The 17,812-nt window shown below is 37.2% G+C and overlaps 2 pseudogenes; one reads left to right on the forward strand and one right to left on the reverse strand.

Moving 5' to 3' along the window:
• The window catches only part of LOC107560629 (zinc finger FYVE domain-containing protein 1-like), a 13,189-nt pseudogene extending 8,265 nt beyond the window's left edge, over positions 1-4,924 (reverse strand).
• A 1,784-nt stretch (positions 4,925-6,708) lies between these two features.
• The window catches only part of LOC107560631 (zinc finger protein neuro-d4-like), a 69,950-nt pseudogene continuing 58,846 nt past the window's right edge, over positions 6,709-17,812 (forward strand).

Below are 17,812 nucleotides of genomic sequence, written 5' to 3' on the forward strand. Positions count from 1 at the left end.
GGGTTCACAGCGAATTATCAGAACTACTTCAGTAAGACAGTAATATCGTGCTTTACCTGGAAACCTAAAGCTGCACTAGGTAGGCCTATACATCACATATTAGAACAAAAACTTAATATTTTGAGCACTCAATTAGAAATGTACACATAACGTATCAATCGTACTTACAGGTTGTGGTTCGGGGAGCTTGTTAGTCCAAATTAAGACGATTAGAAGCCAACGAAGATAAAAGCCAAGATTAGAGAAGCAGTCCTTGGTAAAATGACATGCACACAACAAAAGGTTGGAATTGTATTTCTGTGGTATCCTTGAACACAGCGTCTTCTCCACATGATGTAAACACACTAACTAGCGGAAGTGTTTGTGGGCAGGTCAGACTCTGGTCGTATTTCGCGGGCAGGTGGGATTACCCAGTGACGTATACCGGTAACGAAAATATTAACTAACAGATTCGAAAATATGACGACTAGGCATGGGACAATAACCGGTTTCAAGGTATACCGCGGTTTGGAAAAGTCACGGTTTCAAAACCACTAAAATTTTCCATTATACCGTTCCTGCGGTATGCGCAGTTTTTTTTACGTGTCGTCAAAGACTGAAAGTGCAGGACTCCCTCAGTTGTGTGCAGCAAAGAGCTCCGGCTGGTGTGAGCGGAGTCACCTGTGTGTAGGATGGCCGAAGGAGATGAATCCCTGGAACTGTTTCCCCCGTCGAAAAAGACGAAGTCTGTCGTATGGGAATTTTTCGGGTAACGTAGACGTAGGGTAATTTGCGAATTGGATTTTGTAAATGTAAATTGTGCTGTGCATTTATGAATTTTGTTTTGTAAATGTATTATTTTTGAGGCTGATCTGGCTCCATACATTCGCGCTCTCTCTTTCCTTACGCGTGTATGTGCACACATCCTCGTACCTCACCGCTCCAAACCATAGCTCCAAACTTAAACTGGGAAAGGTGAACATTCCCGAATCATAACTTGGACTGAAAGATGAATGTGTAGAAAGCGAGCATGTCTCCAAAAACCTTTTTGAGCTGCAGGTTTATGCATGCATTTTTTTAATTCATTTTTTTATTTTATTTTTTTACAGAAATTATGTTTTGATTATATTTTTGATTATTGAGCTGCAGGTTTAGGCTCACTTAAGTGACTGCATTTTTTTCATTTATAGGGATTTTTTAATTTTTACAGAAAATAATTTATTTATGTTCTGATTATTGTTGAGCTGCAGGTTTAGGCTCACTTAAGTGACTGCATTTAATTAAGAAGAATTTAATTATTTATTCTAATTACTTAGCCTGACTGTTCCAAAATGTTCTATATGTTTCTTAAAAATAAAATGTGTTCAGTGGGGAAAAAAAAGTAGTTTTTTTTACCCAGACATTTAAAAATAACATATTTTAGAGCTGTAATCGCAATACCGTGATATTTTTTTTTTATCTAAGGTTATCATACCGTCAGAATCTCATACCGGCCCATGCCTAATGACGACACGTTAAGACGATTCAGAATTGACTCTCTCTTTTGAGAGAAAATATCTTTATTTATCATGCACTTTTTTGATTAACAACTTTGCAGATTGTTTTCATTTAAGGATAGCTACGTTATAAACTGCAACAGATATATTTTTCAAAAACCCATATGACCTGCTCTTTAAAGCTTTTTTGTGTGATTTATACAACACTTTTCATGTGCCATGATTTACAGTGTGCTTAAAACCTGGGGTTTACTCAAGGGCATCATTATAATAGAGCAGTATTGTGATCTTGGTTACACTCCTGCCTTGGGATTTTCCTGCAATCCGTGTTAGAAAACTAGTTGCTTAACCGTTAAGCCACCTCCATTATTTTGATTTTCTTTTGAACAAATGATTAAAAAAAAGATTTTTATTTCTTTGAAAATGTGTCCTACTAAAACATTTTTATTATCTTTATCTCTTTGCATTCATCTTGGTTTCATAAGATTTTAAAAATGTTTATACCATATTCAAGAAAAGTGAACGTTTAATTACGAAACATAAATATGTAACTTCTAACCAGTAAGTAAACAGTAAAAACATTTTGAATACACTTTGAATACAAAATGTGAGTGCACAATTTATTTGTTAAAAGTTTTTAAAATATTTAACAGTATTTTTAGTATAAAATATAATGAATTATTAAATATATATATATATATATATTTTCCCAGTTTTATTATTTTTTACCTTGACACAGTCATAAAGGTCTGCAGGCGTCTTAGGATATAATTCCTGTTGCTATTTTTTTTTTTTTTAAATATATATTTTCTTTTGTGTCAAGTTGAATGCATCACATGACTTTTTTTTCAAATAATTTATTAAAGCAGTGAAGTAGTAAAATATTTTTTTTTTCTAAAAAATAATGATAAAAGATTATGTCAAACAATTGAAGGTTTTATTTGAATGAATTTCATTATTTTATTCTCATTATTATATCAGGACAGCTCAAAAGAAATTTTAATTCAAAAATTAAAAGCATGCTCATCTTGCATTTAAGTCTTTGTTTGTATGCATTACATTTTTTTATGTATTTTTGATTAAAATAACAGATAAAAATGATCATTGTGTTAATAGCCCATGTATTACAGACTCCAATTAAATCTCTCTAAAGTTTTGTCATTTGACTACAGCGAGACAATGAAAAAAATTGAAATTCTCATCACTAAGCAGACAGAAATAAAAGAAAATATGATGAAACAATTGAGCTTGAAATAAAGCCTGGTTTGACTGACAACTTGCATTTTTCCTGTGGGATTCTCCACTAGTTCAGGACTTTTTCAAAGAGCTCCCTGGCTATGTGTTTAGGCCCCATGAGGGTGTGCAGACCCAAGTTTAAACAGCAATCCCTTTGCCCCAGGCTAGTCATACAACAGCCTTTGGCAACAACATGTATCAGAAAAATGCTGTATTCATTTTGATAAACACTGCAGGCCTTGTAAACCGTGAAAGTCTGCTTGCTCTGACTTACCCTGGCCTAGCAGCTGAGTGCGAAAGTCTCCTGGAAAACTATAACAGCAGGTCCCAGGCTGGAGAGCGGCACGTCCAGCCCGCAGCGGCTAGACAGAGCGTGGAGTTCAGGCGTGAAGTGCTTCAGGTAAGCGGCCGACGCGCTGCCGAGGAACTGGAACATGTCGTTGTGCAGCCTCTCGGCCCGCGTGCAGTAGATGGCCATGTCTGATACGGCCAGAACCTTCAGCAGCAGACGCATCTGGCGGTTCTGCTGACTGGCGGCACCGAGCAGGCCCTCCGTGTCCAGCACGATCAGGTTCAGGCGTGGCTCGTAAGCGGCCCATACGCCCACCGTGCATGAGGATGGAGAAGGAGACGTGGCGAATACCTCCTCGCCATCGAAAAGCACGTGATTGAGAGTGTGAGACTTGCCGTCGCCCGTGTTGCCAAAGATGGAAAGCACTTTGACTCCTTGCGCGGCGCTGCAGCCCAACTTTTGCAAAAACTGAGCTTCGTTCTTCACCTGGGAGAGAGAAAGTGTACCAGGGAGATCAAGTTTACAGGAATTGTCACACTATCTAGATGACTGTCTATCTATAGCTGTCTATTTATCTATCCATCAATCTATTGATGTGTTTATCTATCCATCTATCTAAAAATCTGTCTGTCTTTCTATCTATCTGACTGTCTGTCCATCCATCCATCTGTCAATCAATCAGTATGTCTGTATGTCTGTCTCCCAATTAATTTAAATGCAATTCAATATTGCCAAAAATGTGTTAACAGCTGGAGATCACAGTGTTTATCAGAAGATCACTAAAATGTCTACATACCTACACATAATACTGAGGGGTCCAGTTCTTAGCTTCAAACGTAGCAATTCTATGAGACTCGAATTTGTATGTAAATTCAGAATGAGTTTGCAGAATTCTGTCTTAATGGTTTCTCTCGGATGCCTGCCCCACCTGTCTGTCTGATTGTCTGTCTATCGCCATTTGTAAGCATCTTAAAGGGACCGATCACCCAAAAATGACAATTATGTTATCATGAATGACGAATGAGTCACCCTGCCTTTGTGTGCCACTGAAGAAATAAAGTCATAGGGCTTTGAAACAACAAAAGACTAAGTGCATAATGAAGCTTAATTTACAGTAACAATCTTTCACAGTGACAGCAACTGATCACTTTCAGGCTGGTTCCTGAAAACACTATAAACTCTCCAAAACGACACGGTCACTGTTGACTCTCTATTAAGGCTGTCCAGCTAATAGATTACTGCTATATTTGTATACCATGGCATTACTAAAGTACATCAGAATAACATGTTAGAGCCATGACATAACAGCAGCATACAGTACTGAGATCGTTTAATGTCTGTAAATCACACTAGGATAGACTGTGTTGACAGATGCATCATCTGCTGCAGCACACAGACCTGAGATCATGAATGTAGGTGACAAAAAACAAGACCTGAACTACACAAACCCTTGATATATTCTCTGAAGATCAATGGCTAGTGAGTGAGAATCCTAAATGTTGTCAAAAGACAGCTCTTCCGTGTGCTCCACTAATACTATCAGTTCAGGCTTGGTTTATCTGTATATTATTTATTTGACACACACTATAATTAGTTACCAGCATGCTGGTGAATTGCCAAACACCCATCAAAACAACTAAGACAAAGCATTAGCTGTTTACCTAATAGCTCGATCGCTAACACAGAAGCTAACCAAAACAAACCTGCAAGCTTTCGTTTTCGTCCACCAGGAGAAAACTCCGTCCATTTTCCTTCTTCTCGTCCATTTGAACAGGCCCGAGAGAAATCTCTTCCATATCTTTCAGCAGCATTTCAGACATCGTGATTTCACACCATCGCAGCTCTCTGGAAAGCTAAGTTAGTTGGACTACAGCTGTCCCAGGACTACTAAAGTTACCTGCTACTACTGGTCTGCAGGCGATGCTTGGTTTTCTAGCTGAACTCAAGAGGGCGCTGTTGCTGCTCTATCAGCCGCTTTCATTGTGGATCATTGAGCATTTTGACGCACTCTAGAGGCTATTCTGTGGCTATTCTTTCAGCAGTCTGTGTGCAAAATGCAGAAGTTTATCCTGTAGTATAAAGATCAATAAAAACAAGCCTCCGTGATACAAAGCTCTCACATGAGCTCATTAGTGTATGATTAGGAAATCAAAGTTTTTGCAAAATTGGTAAAAACTTTGTTGGCAGGTGCAAACAGAATAGAACTGATGTTTAATTTTAGTTTTAGAATGTATTCCCTTACGAAAAAGAAGTTTATTCAATTGTGCTATTAGTATACTTCTTTTAAACTAAAAATAGGAAAGTATACTTTTAGTCTACTTTTTATGTACTTCTCAGAAATATACTTAAAATGACATTTAAGTATACTTGACTTATACTTAGAAAAAGTATATTTTAGCTATAATTGTGCTCCTAGAATCCGTGGTTTCATTGTTATACTGTAAGGGGTGCTAGTACACATCTTCTGTACAGAATTTCCAAAAAACACAAGTGAAGAAGAAACCGAAACAACAGATGCTTCCACATGTATGATCATCAGACATAAAACAGCATCAAAACCGTGTAACGCTAAGGAATAAAATGTCGACCAATGAAGAGTTAATAATGACTGTCAAGCTTTGGGGTGTTGATCGACTTTATCTACGTTTTGATTATCATTCTGAATCCAATTCATAGTCTTTTTTCAGCTTTTTGTTCAAAATAAAATAAACTTGAAGTATACTACTTTTTGGTAAGGGTTGCAGTGCAATATCTTAAATTGAAGAATAGCTCAACTCTAAAATCCCCTAAAATGCACCAATTCGGCATTAACAGGACATTTAGGTTCAGAGTCATTCCATAGAGCTTGCTAAGGTTCATTAAATATTTGTTAGCAGGGATCTATAAATATCACATGTCACAGAATGCCTTCAAAGTGGCGCCATTGCAGTTAACTGGACTGAAGAGCCCTTTATAGTCATCCCATTTCTATTAGAGGTCAGTCTGGCTGATATTTGACAATATTCACAATATTTAGATCTACATGTTTCTCATTGCATAAGCAGAATAAAAACACGTAGGAGAATTACTTTGTTGCTATTGTCTACTAATATTGCACGTGTTTAGCATGTTTTAAGGCCAGGCTGTAGAAAACATGTTTTATAAGAAATAGAAAATAATGTCTTGATGAAAATATAAAAATGCAGAAAATGTTGTTTGAGGGTTAGATTTAGAAGATGAAAAATATGATTAGCTCAGTATAAACACAACAGAAGACGATGGAAATACACATGCAGCGCAAATATATATAAGAGAATAAAGCTATGCAATAATAATTTTGATCACTGCCTACCGAAATATGCTCGGATTATCTCTAATAGATATAACATGCATACTAAGAAAATAAATATTGACTTCATAGCTCTTCATAGCTGCCCATCGCTCTCTAAAAATATTTCCAATTCTCTACGAATTAAAGAGACTATACCAACATGAGAGCAAAAATACTGACAGACAGTCCAGCAATCCAACCTTGAATTTACAGTAGATGTTTTGGCTTGCCCAAACAAAATCAAGGCGGGACTAGTATACAGTTAACCGCAGTGCATTGTGCAATTTGTAGTACACGCGCCTCTGACTCCAGAAACCATCAAGGGATAAAAACTACATTTCCCCGCACTGACCGTCAGCCAGTCGTGCTCCTATTGGCTGGCCGATCCAGCCGCAGCCCCAGAGAATGAATGAAATTGAAATTGCTGCTATATTACATGTACAATACCGGGGATCTGCAGTCTTACATTGTATCATTCTATATCAAAATGGCCACAGTGGTCCAAAATCCTCTGAAATCGTAAGTAAACCTATTTATATTTTCATGCTTTATACAATACATGTCATGCAACAAACAGCGTTCGTTCTAATTCACAAATATGCAAACATCTTTAAAAGTATAAAATGCCGGCGAGGTTTTAAACTACGAATGCATGTTGAAATGCAATAAATCATACTGCATGCGGCGACATTTTGTCATCTGGGCAAATATGGCATGTTATAAAGTGCAGTGTCTCGGGTGTCATTTCTGCATATGCACAGTGATCTGGAGGAATGTTGAGAATGTTGACCCGGCGTCGCTGGTCAGTATTGATCACGGGGAACTTACAGTTGTTGGTATTGGAATCGGGAGAGTTTAAGATCAGAGATGATACTTGAACCTTTTTGCTTTTGCATAATATGATGTCAAACAAAATGAACTGGCATACTGTCTGTCAGAGGATTTCGATGCAAAACTGACAGAGCTGGAAAATCTTACAATTTTTCAGTGGTTACATTGCACGCGCTGATCACATACATTCGTTTGTACAAATGACATGCATCGTGGAAATGAATTCTTTATGTTATTTCTGAAGCAAATGCATGTTAAAACATGACATTTTAGTGGTGTGTAACATCTGATATCTCTTATGCGCCGTTGCAGCAGTGCACATTCTGTGAAGTTTCCTTTAGATTCCTTTGTGCACACTGACACATTTTTTTCGGCTTTCGGCACGCAGACGCCACACGGGCTCAGTGCCCAAAATTGCTTTACGTTCGTCTGCTAGAGACGGAGACCTTCCGAATGGGGAGACGTGTTTGTGTTTGGCATGCATATGTGAGTGTAGCTTTGACATCTGATGAAGAGGACATTGCACTTGTGCCGGGTTTTAACCCGGGAGGTTGCATCTCTCTCCAGTAGCTGACTTCCACGACTGTCCACCTGGACCCAGCAAGCTTGAAACGTCTCCACAACGTTGTATTTTGGTTGCAGTTGCTGGTAACATCCATGTAGAGCGGTTTAAAAAAACGTTCCACAAACCAAACTAAAAATGATATATATTTAGGCATATGTTTAACAAAAACTAAACAAACAGAAAATGCGTTTCTGGGACGTTTTATTTAGTGTATTAGTTATGTTTGGAGAAAAACAACAACTAAAACCACAACCAGGCCAAATTACAGAGCTTGTGGAATGTTATTTGTCTAATTTTTAAACTTAAATAACAAAGGCTACCAACTTGGGCACTAGGCACTGCTGCCAAACATTTGACTACATCAATTATTAATTATTATTCATATTATTTCAGCTTTGTGAATGGAAGTTCAGAGTCAGACAGGATGCAAGGTTTTATGAGGTTAGGAACTCTTACCTTATGACAAATTATAGCATTTGAATAACTTACAATGTATTAAAACAAAACAAAAAACGAGAGTAATATTGGTCAAATAACATTCGGCAGTTGGTTACTATCGCGCTGCAATACAGCTTACTCAAACTTAAACAAACAGCTTTGACATAATTTGAATTCAGTCAAATATTTAGTAAAAATATGACTTGACAAATTAAGTGTGCATGGACTTATGTGCAGCAAATATAGCTTACGCCCTATCCTATGTAGTATGTGCCTCACATGATCTTTCTGAATGGAAGCCATTGACGAAACCAATGCCGGGAGAGTTAGAGCTAAACTCAGATAAATGAATACTGTAATAAATGTATTATTACTAATTGTTGGTTAATGGTAGTTACTGCATTAACTAACGGGATCTAGTTGTAAAGTGTCGTAAATACGATTGTACATTGATTAAACTTAGTAGCACTATCTAATACGTTTCTGTAAATTAATAAAACTGCTTTTGTTTTGACTCAGAGACTCATGTAAGTAACTCATACATGACAACTCCTGCAGTATCTTACTGGGTTCTCTTAAGTTCGATCAATTTCCCTGAGCGGTGAACTTTGTTGTTGACTGTGGATGGATGTTTTTAGTCATATTCGAGGTCAGGTGTGCTTCTCTGTGCATTTGAGATATTTGCATGAGGAAGGTGAATGAACAGAAAGAGGGGCTGCAATCAGCGTCTGAATTACTGTGATGTTACGCTCTTCAATAACCCTCTTCAAAGAACCCAGTTAAAGTGCAGTACTTCTGGAGCCATGAGGAGATATCAGTTGAGGAGCCAATCTAATTTACATTACTGGCTTTTATAAATCACTCATTTTTAAGAGACGGTGATTAAATGATGCCTGCCTTGATTGCTGATTATCTGCTAACTGGCATGCCTTCACCAAAATGATGGCATTTCATTGGGAATCTTTGGATTAGTTTCCCACTGTTCTCGCTGCGTATTTCTCTTTGTTCAGTCTCTCTTTCTCCACTGGTCCTCACATCTCTTTAGTTATTACTCAGGTGCACTTACTGTCTCTATTTTTCCTCTATCTTCGACTAGCTCTCTCAATCTCCTAAAGTGATGGTGTCCTGTCTCTTCCAGTCATCTCGTAGGATGCGGAATGCAGACTTCTTGGATAGTTATTCCGCTTTGCCTCGCTGATCTGAGAAAAATGTGATCTCTATAATTCTTCACACTGTCGCTCTTAAGCCGAAGACTGTCACCGGTTCTAGACCCTTCCTCCCCATCGCTATACTCAGGCCTTTTTTAATGTTTGTTTGCATAAGCGGCCGCAATTCTATAAAGGCATTTCTCTTCTTCTGAGACTGGTGGGCTGTTCTCTTCATTTCACTCACTCACTCACTCACTCACTTTTTTTTTCCAGAGAGACTCTCTTTGTCTTCAAGAGGAGAGAGAGAGACACAGATAGGTATTTTTAGCTCTATGACCTATTTCTCCAAAGCTACCTAACTCACTGTCAGTCATCACACTGTTGCGCAGGCATCTTATAGTGCACTGCTAGCATCTATAGTCTATATGTAGTGTCCTGTGGTGTTGCACTTGAACTTAGAAGTTGTTTAGAAGGTTAGAGAAGCGTGGTGTCCTCACTTTCACTCTTTTTCGGGAGGTGAGACACCTTGTGGGAAGATCATCAGATGTGGACTGAAGAAGACCGAGGGAGGGTGTCGCTTGCTGATGACTCAGTCTCGTCAGTGTGAACATCTGAGTAAAGTAGTTTGGAGAATAGAAGCTTTGGCCATGCAAAAGTGTCTGGACATTAGAATTCTCATGCAATTTCACAAGAAAACATGGTTTTTAAGTCATGATACTATATTGATACACCATGAATCATTATTTTGTATTTTTATAATACATTTATAAGACCAGCAAGAAGCCGAGAGATGTTTGCGCCTGGTGTGTAAGCTCAAAAACTGAAATAATTGATGATGCCGATAGCCACGTGGGCAGCACTCCAGGATATAGAATTTTGGGCAATCCGAGTTTGGGTCCTGACTTGAGGACCTTTCCCAATCCCATCCCCTTTCTCTAGCACTTTGCTTCCTGTTTGTCTATACTGTCCTATTGCAAAAAAAAAAAAAAAAAAACACACACACACACACACACAACAGCAGAGGCTTGCACACATAAACATATGATTTTATTAAGTATGAAAGAAGTCTTGCTTATTATCATTTTTATTTTTTTCATTTAGAATCCAAACTCAATATACAACAATTTTGGATAACCATAAAATACATTAAAAAAAAATCACAGTATTATTATTAGCCTATACAATGTGGCCCAGATTGTGAGATATGCCACTGATTAATAGGCCAATATTTGGCAATGTTGAAATTATCGCCATTGATATTATCCATGTCGCCAGTTAACAAAAGTGTTTATCTTGCTTTTTGTCGTTTGCAAATTCAATCAACAGATGCATCAATCGATAGTAAACTGTTTATGTTTTACTTTTGTTTTTTTTTGTGAATTTTGAGTAAATGCCAACAAACTCTCATGGCATTCGTAACTATTTACTTATGATCTCATTTGTATGTTTCTTCTGCTTGCTTGCTTGTGTCATACTGGCGGTTAAATGGGTTAGTGTGGGACATTCATGTTTTTTTTTTTCTGAAAATCATGTTTCCATATGAATCATTTTTTGTGAATTCTGAGTAAATATTTAAAAGACTATATGTAAATATTTACTCGGAATTAATATTGAAAACATGACAATTCACAACTATTTTATGTTTTGGCAAATCGCTGGCTAATTCAGATAAATTCGTATGATATATTTTTGAAGAAAAGCTTACACCCAACTGATGGTTAGATTTGGGGGATAGGTTGGGACTTTCATGCATACTTTTTTCTAAAAATCGCACACTCTAAAACAGGGATTCTCAAATCTGGCCCACGAGATCCACTTTCCTGCAGAGTTTCGCTCCATCCCTAATCAAACACACCAGGTTTGGTCAGGGTTGGAGCTAAACTCTGCAGCGCATTGGCCCTCCAGGGCAAGATTTGAGGAACCCTGCTCTAAAAAAATGTTGGGTTAAAAGCAATTATTTCTGGGTTATTTGACAACCCAGTGCTAGGTAAATCTTGGACAGAACACATGCTGGGTTGTTTTTGGGTTACAGGCTGAACCCAGCATTTTTTAGAGTATATGTTTGCATACAGGGTTGGGGAGTAACAGAATACGTGTAATGGCGTTACATAATCAGGATACAAAAATCTAGTTACTGTAATCTGTTACAGTTACATTTTGTAAAAAGTGGGAATACTATCAGGATTACATTTGTTTAATTTAAAATTAAATAAATTAGTATTTTGACAACGCTTTATTTAGCGCTGGTTCATCATGCATCATGCTTCGTGCTTCATTCCTGGTTCTTTTGACACATGTTGACTCACGTGAGCCAGCTGCTGGTGCGTGCGTGAGTAACACCCGTCTACAATTATTCTCCTCAAACGCGGGATGAGACGCTGCTACAGTAAATTAATTACGATCCTTCCTGCTGAGAATTATTTTCATAATCAGGATACAAAAATCTAGTTACTGTAATCTGTTACAGTTACATTTTGTAAAAAGTGGGAATACTATCAGGATTACATTTGTTTAATTTAAAATTAAATAAATTAGTATTTTGACAACGCTTTATTTAGCGCTGGTTCATCATGCATCATGCTTCGTGCTTCATTCCTGGTTCTTTTGACACATGTTGACTCACGTGAGCCAGCTGCTGGTGCGTGCGTGAGTAACACCCGTCTACAATTATTCTCCTCAAACGCGGGATGAGACGCTGCTGGGAAAAATGTTTTCATGTCTAAAAATTTCACAGTTATTTTGTTTTCAAAGAGGATAAAGGAAATATGCATGAAGACTCTTCAACCAACTTACTCAACTACTCAATAAACTATATTTATTTTTACTTGTACATGTTAAAGAAAAAATATATAATAATAAAAATAAAACTGTAATACTAAACTGAATAGCCACTAGATGTCTGCATAGCCTTTTATATAAATATATATACAGTATATATATATGGGCTGTAATAACTATGATGAAACAAGACACGATTTTTAATAGTTTTTATAGTTTATATTAGTTTTAACTTTAAAGTCATAGTTAAATAAAAGTACTTAGATATTGCTTTTTTGACTTGTATTTACATTTGTAACTAAAAGGAATCCAAAAGTAATCCGATTACATTACTTTCATATTGTGGTACTTGGATTACGTTACTAAATACATTTTAATGAAGTAATTTGTAACTGTAACTCCCAACCCTGTTTGCATACAAACCACATGATATACATATGAAAACGCTATATTGTAAAATAGTTACATTTTCTCATGAGATCTAGCTGGTAAATGCTGTGTGCAGTAAAAATATTATTATTTTTTTCATTAAACCAAGGTTTGATTCATTAGACCCATATATTAATATATCACTTATTCCCACCACTCTTTGCTAGGGTTTTCTTATTGGTTGCTTACAAGCTCAAGTCAGAAATGCACACCCTCAAACCTCTATAATATTCTGGAGTCTGGACTAGGGATGCTCATTTCGGTGAATTTTCCTGATCGACAACTGCTGCTTGTTATTCAAACATTAACCAGTAACTGATACAATTAGAATAATAAATTCGTATTAACTAAAAATAGAATGGACAAGTATCTGTGATATATAAAAAATACAAACAAATATTTTTCACCGGTTTATTTTAACATGCAAACAGCAGCATACAAAGCAACAGAGCAACAAAAAAACTGAATAAAATATTATATATAAAAAAAGAATAAATAAATAGGCCAACACTAAATACATATCACTTGAATAATTAACAAATTAACCAATTAAGATTAAGACAAAACAAAAACAAAAACACACACTAAATGTAATACGCTTACCGGCATAGTCTTGTTTTTTTCCGTCAGACATAAAAATAAATAGCAGGTCTACCTCAGTGCACAACGTGTCTGGTTTTTATTTTTTAAAGTAACGTGTCGACAGGAGCGCTGCCTGTTAACTGTTAGACCCGTGGAAAATAACACCATCATGCAATCACAAACATCCCAACAATCTGCAGTTCGGGACTTTTCATCAGCTGGTCATATGTAGCCAATCATATCTGTTGATTTCATGAATGCAGTGGCCAATCAGAGGTGGATAAGTTACAATCCTCTCACCACTCAAAACTCCGGTGTTCTGTTCAGTGCTGCTGAGTTCTACACGTTCGCAAATTCTCTCATTACAACAAAGAAAGTGTAGACACGATGTAAATAAGAGATTAATTGTGCAGTGTAAGGTTCTTTGATTACTCTGTTAACTTTGTGAGATGGTGTTGAACTACAGTAAGATGAGTGACAGCTTTCCAGTGATTACAGTATAAGGGGAGCGTATAATCCAGAATCAGAAATTGAATACAATCACTCATTTATTCAACACTGCATCTCGCCATTGTGTTTCATATACTAAATCAGTTAAATAAGTGAAGGTGAAGCAGGTGCTTGCTCATCGAAATATGTATGTAGGTACGTTGCACGTGTCGACATGTGCCCATGAGTCAACAAATATGTATAGGTTTTTTTTTTTTTTTACCATGCAGCATACTTAAAAAATACTTGGGAATTTTTTTTCAACCATTTAACTAATAGTATTAATCAGTAAAAATTCGTACTTTCGGTTAACGGTTAAATGGTCAATATGAGCATCCCTATTCTGGACCTTAGGTATGGTTTGTGTCCTTCTATCAGTGTGAGTCTATGGGATTTTTTTTTCACCCAATTTATCATCTGCCAGGTGAAAATTGTAAGTCCTATGAAAAGTAATATCACACCTCTCCTCAACAAAGCCACGCTGTTTGAGGTATCTTCTTCTTACAAAAGCATTGCTTGATTGAGAAGGACTTTGTTTTTTCGATCTCACTGATATGTTGAACTGGTGGTCTGCAGGGTTTTACGGCATAACGCAATCAGAGGCTGGCCTGAAATGAGATCGCCTATAGGGCAGCGCTTTAAACAAATAATGATTGTGCCTAGTACTGCCTTTAGCAGATTATAGTATTATAGTGTTCTATATCCAAATAAAAAATATCCCTCACTCCTTTTGAATTGGAAGGTGGACATCTGCATCCATCAAGGTGTCAACATCAAATGTCCACTGCATTTTTTGTGCGTTGTTCACTCTTAGTATCTAGAACGTGCATGTTCATGGGCATCTTCGGCCCCATAAGACTGTGTGTACTTTGTGCTGAGCGCTAGTGTGTGTGTCAGAATGAATCAGAACATGCATTTGGAGCAGAAGAGCAGTGCATGGCATGGCCCATTGCTAAATGTGGGTCCATCAGAGGAGATTTATAGCTGTTCTTCTTTCTCCGTTATTAGGTGGATAGATCCTCTCTCCAGATTTCAGATACTATTAAAGTGAAGAGGGTCGAAATATTCATCTCTCTACAAGACAAACTGTCCCACTAGATATTTTCACTGGAGATCCATAGGAATACTCGTTTAAAGGAAACTATAAATTGTCCAAGAGGGGAACATAAAGGCTTAAATGTGATCTGTGAAGAGCATAACGCAAGTAGTGCAAGGTGGAGGGCAATTTCCAGAGTATACAGTATGTGAATGCTCACAAATGAGGTGATAGGTCCCCAAATATGTATTTTATGCAGTGCGAATGTGATATAAAATATAAAGAATAATAAGCAACTGGGATTTTGCCCAACTAAAATAACCGTACAAGTGCACCTGTAAGCATCCCTGTCAGTCCTGTAGTCTTTTCAAGCAGTGTTACGTGCGGCAGGACATCAGGTCCATGTTACACCACAGGCAACGATTTATGTGAACACATAGCCTGTGCCAGCAAACACAGCAGGGCAATTCAATATAGCAGACAAATGCCTCTGAGGATATATGGTTCTCTACTGCAATGAAGGATCCTCGGTATTCCATTTGAACGAGGGTGTTTGCAAGCATCGCGGTCCACGGTGAACGCAGGTGTCTTTAGCAGACAATCTCTGAAAATTCAATGAGCATCTTCAGTATTAACACTTTTGGCGAGTACGTTTCAAATAGCTCATTTGGTTCTGCATACAAATTAGATGTTTTGACACTTTTTAAAACTGAAACTCCTCTCCAAGGTGATACTGATGAATATGGAACTAATTACGTGCTGCTTTGTGCATCCTTGGCTTTGTGCTTGGTGAACTAGGATGAATTCTCCACTGATAGTGGTTGAGGGTAAAACCATAGACTTACAATTCATATGAATTGTGAAAAATTCATTTAAGCTGGTATCTTTAATGAACTTACCTACATACCAACATTTTGCAGCACTTGGTGACTTTTTAACGTGAAGCAAACAATTAATGCTTTGTATGTCATGTGCAGCTTGTTGTCTAATAAATGTCATTTTCTCCTCCTAAGTATCATTTCTCCATCACTGGAGAAAAACAAGTTTGGAAACACTTTTTAGTCAAGAAAAATGCATCTTTATTGTCCATCTCCATCTCTGGAGAAATAATATACTAGCTTAATTTTAAAAGATTGTCTTCTCTTTGGGGCAGCTGTATAAAATATAAATAGATTTAATGCATCCTTGAACATTACTGAAAAACAGTGCTTTAAAGTTGCATTGAAACAGAAACAGCGAGAGATTTTGTATTGTGACATACATTCAAGTATAACAGATTATCGGAAAAGCAAAAAAAAAAAAAACATAGGATGGGAACTTTGTTCCATTCATCAGTTGTTGACTGGATTTTGAGATGTTGGTTGTTTGAAAGATTTAAATGCTAAAACAATGTCTATACATACAGTGGGGCAAAAAAGTATTTAGTCAGCCACCAATTGTGCAAGTTCTCCCACTTAAAAAGATGAGAGAGGCCTGTAATTTTCATCATAGGTATACCTCAACTATGAGAGACAAAATGAGAAAAACAAATCCAGAAAATCACATTGTAGGATTTTTAAAGAATTTATTTGCAAATTATGGTGGAAAATAAGTATTTGGTCAATAACAAAATTTCATCTCAATACTTTGTTATATACCCTTTGTTGGCAATGACAGAGACCAATCGTTTTCTGTAAGTCTTCACAAGGTTTTCACACACCGTTGCTGGTATTTTGGCCCATTCCTCCATGCAGATCTCCTCTAGAGCAGTAATGTTTTGGGGCTGTTAACTCCCTCCAAAGATTTTCTATGGGGTGAGATCTGGAGACTGGCTAGGCCACTACAGGACCTTGAAATGCTTCTTACGAAGCCACTACTTCGTTGCCCGGGCGGTGTGTTTGGGATCATTGTCATGCTGAAAGACCCAGACACGTTTCATCTTCAATGCCCTTGCTGATGAACTTGCACAATTGGTGGCTGACTAAATACTTTTTTGCCCCACTGTAACTATTGTACATACAATTGTATGTTTTCATACAAATTGCATCATATGAAATCGCCAGCTCATAAAATAGTTGTTTTCAGAGATATGGGCTACGTTTCCCAAAAGCATCATAAGCCTAAGTAGATCGTAGATCCATTGCCACCAATGGTCTGTACGATCAACTCATCTCTCAATGCGTTTGAGAAATGCAGCCCTGGTTGATAAATGCTATGTAAAAGATTTCTTTTAATTAAAGCAAGTTTGTATACACTGCATTTCCATTAATTAGGTGTATTTTTATTTAATTCCGATTGGAGTATTATTGGAACACGGAAGCATCTCATATGAAGCAATCTTGTTTTTTTGCAACATCTGAAGTAATGATACAGAATTTACGTGCTAAAGTTAAATGGAAAAATAATGTGTCAGAATTAGCATTTCCATCAGCTGAATGGTTACATGTTATGCTCTAAACCTTTTTACGGAACACAATCCGTGACAGAACAGATTGTACAACAGACATGACAAGTTCAATTTATACTGATATTACTATTCCTTTCTTATTGTTCTGAGACCATTTTTTACTTGCATGTTAAGGGGGCGTTTACACGACACAATTTTCAAGTAAAACTGGAAATGTTTTTATGCATTTTGGCTGTTCATTTACACAACAATGGTGTTTTGGGGGCCTGAAAACGCAAACTTTTGAAAACGTGTTTCAGGATGTATGTTTTTGAAAACGATACCCTTAACGTCTCCATGCAAACTACAAAAACGCATACGGAAAACGGTGAAGTCATGCGCATGCATATTAAGTGCTCAGTCTATGTGTATGTGCGCAAGTGACATTGCCAACTACTGGCCTGGCATGCATAATACAGTGTCTTTAGTCGTTTTCCCGGTTCTGTGTAAATGGGGATCGTTTTGACAATGGTGTCGTCTGTATGCGAAACTTTTCAAAATTGCAAAGGAAAAACTTTTCTGTTTTTAGTAAAATCGCTGTTGTGTAAACATGCTCTTATTCTTAGAATACTGGCTATCCACTGTCCAACATAATCAACATGCACTTTCCTTTAAGTCGATGAGATTCATAAATGTTTATGTAACATTTGGCCTCTGCTAATGCAGGGCTGAGTTTTGACTATGCATCTGTTAATGTGCTGCAGTTCTTTCAGTCCTCAGTAAGCTAGTCTTCAGCAGGCTGGAGGAAATACACCAGCACATCTGTAGAGGGAGAGAG

Source organism: Sinocyclocheilus grahami, unplaced genomic scaffold (genome assembly GCF_001515645.1).
Source record: "Sinocyclocheilus grahami isolate Dianchi unplaced genomic scaffold, SAMN03320097.WGS_v1.1 scaffold736.1, whole genome shotgun sequence".
Classification (NCBI taxonomy): Eukaryota; Metazoa; Chordata; class Actinopteri; order Cypriniformes; family Cyprinidae; genus Sinocyclocheilus; species Sinocyclocheilus grahami.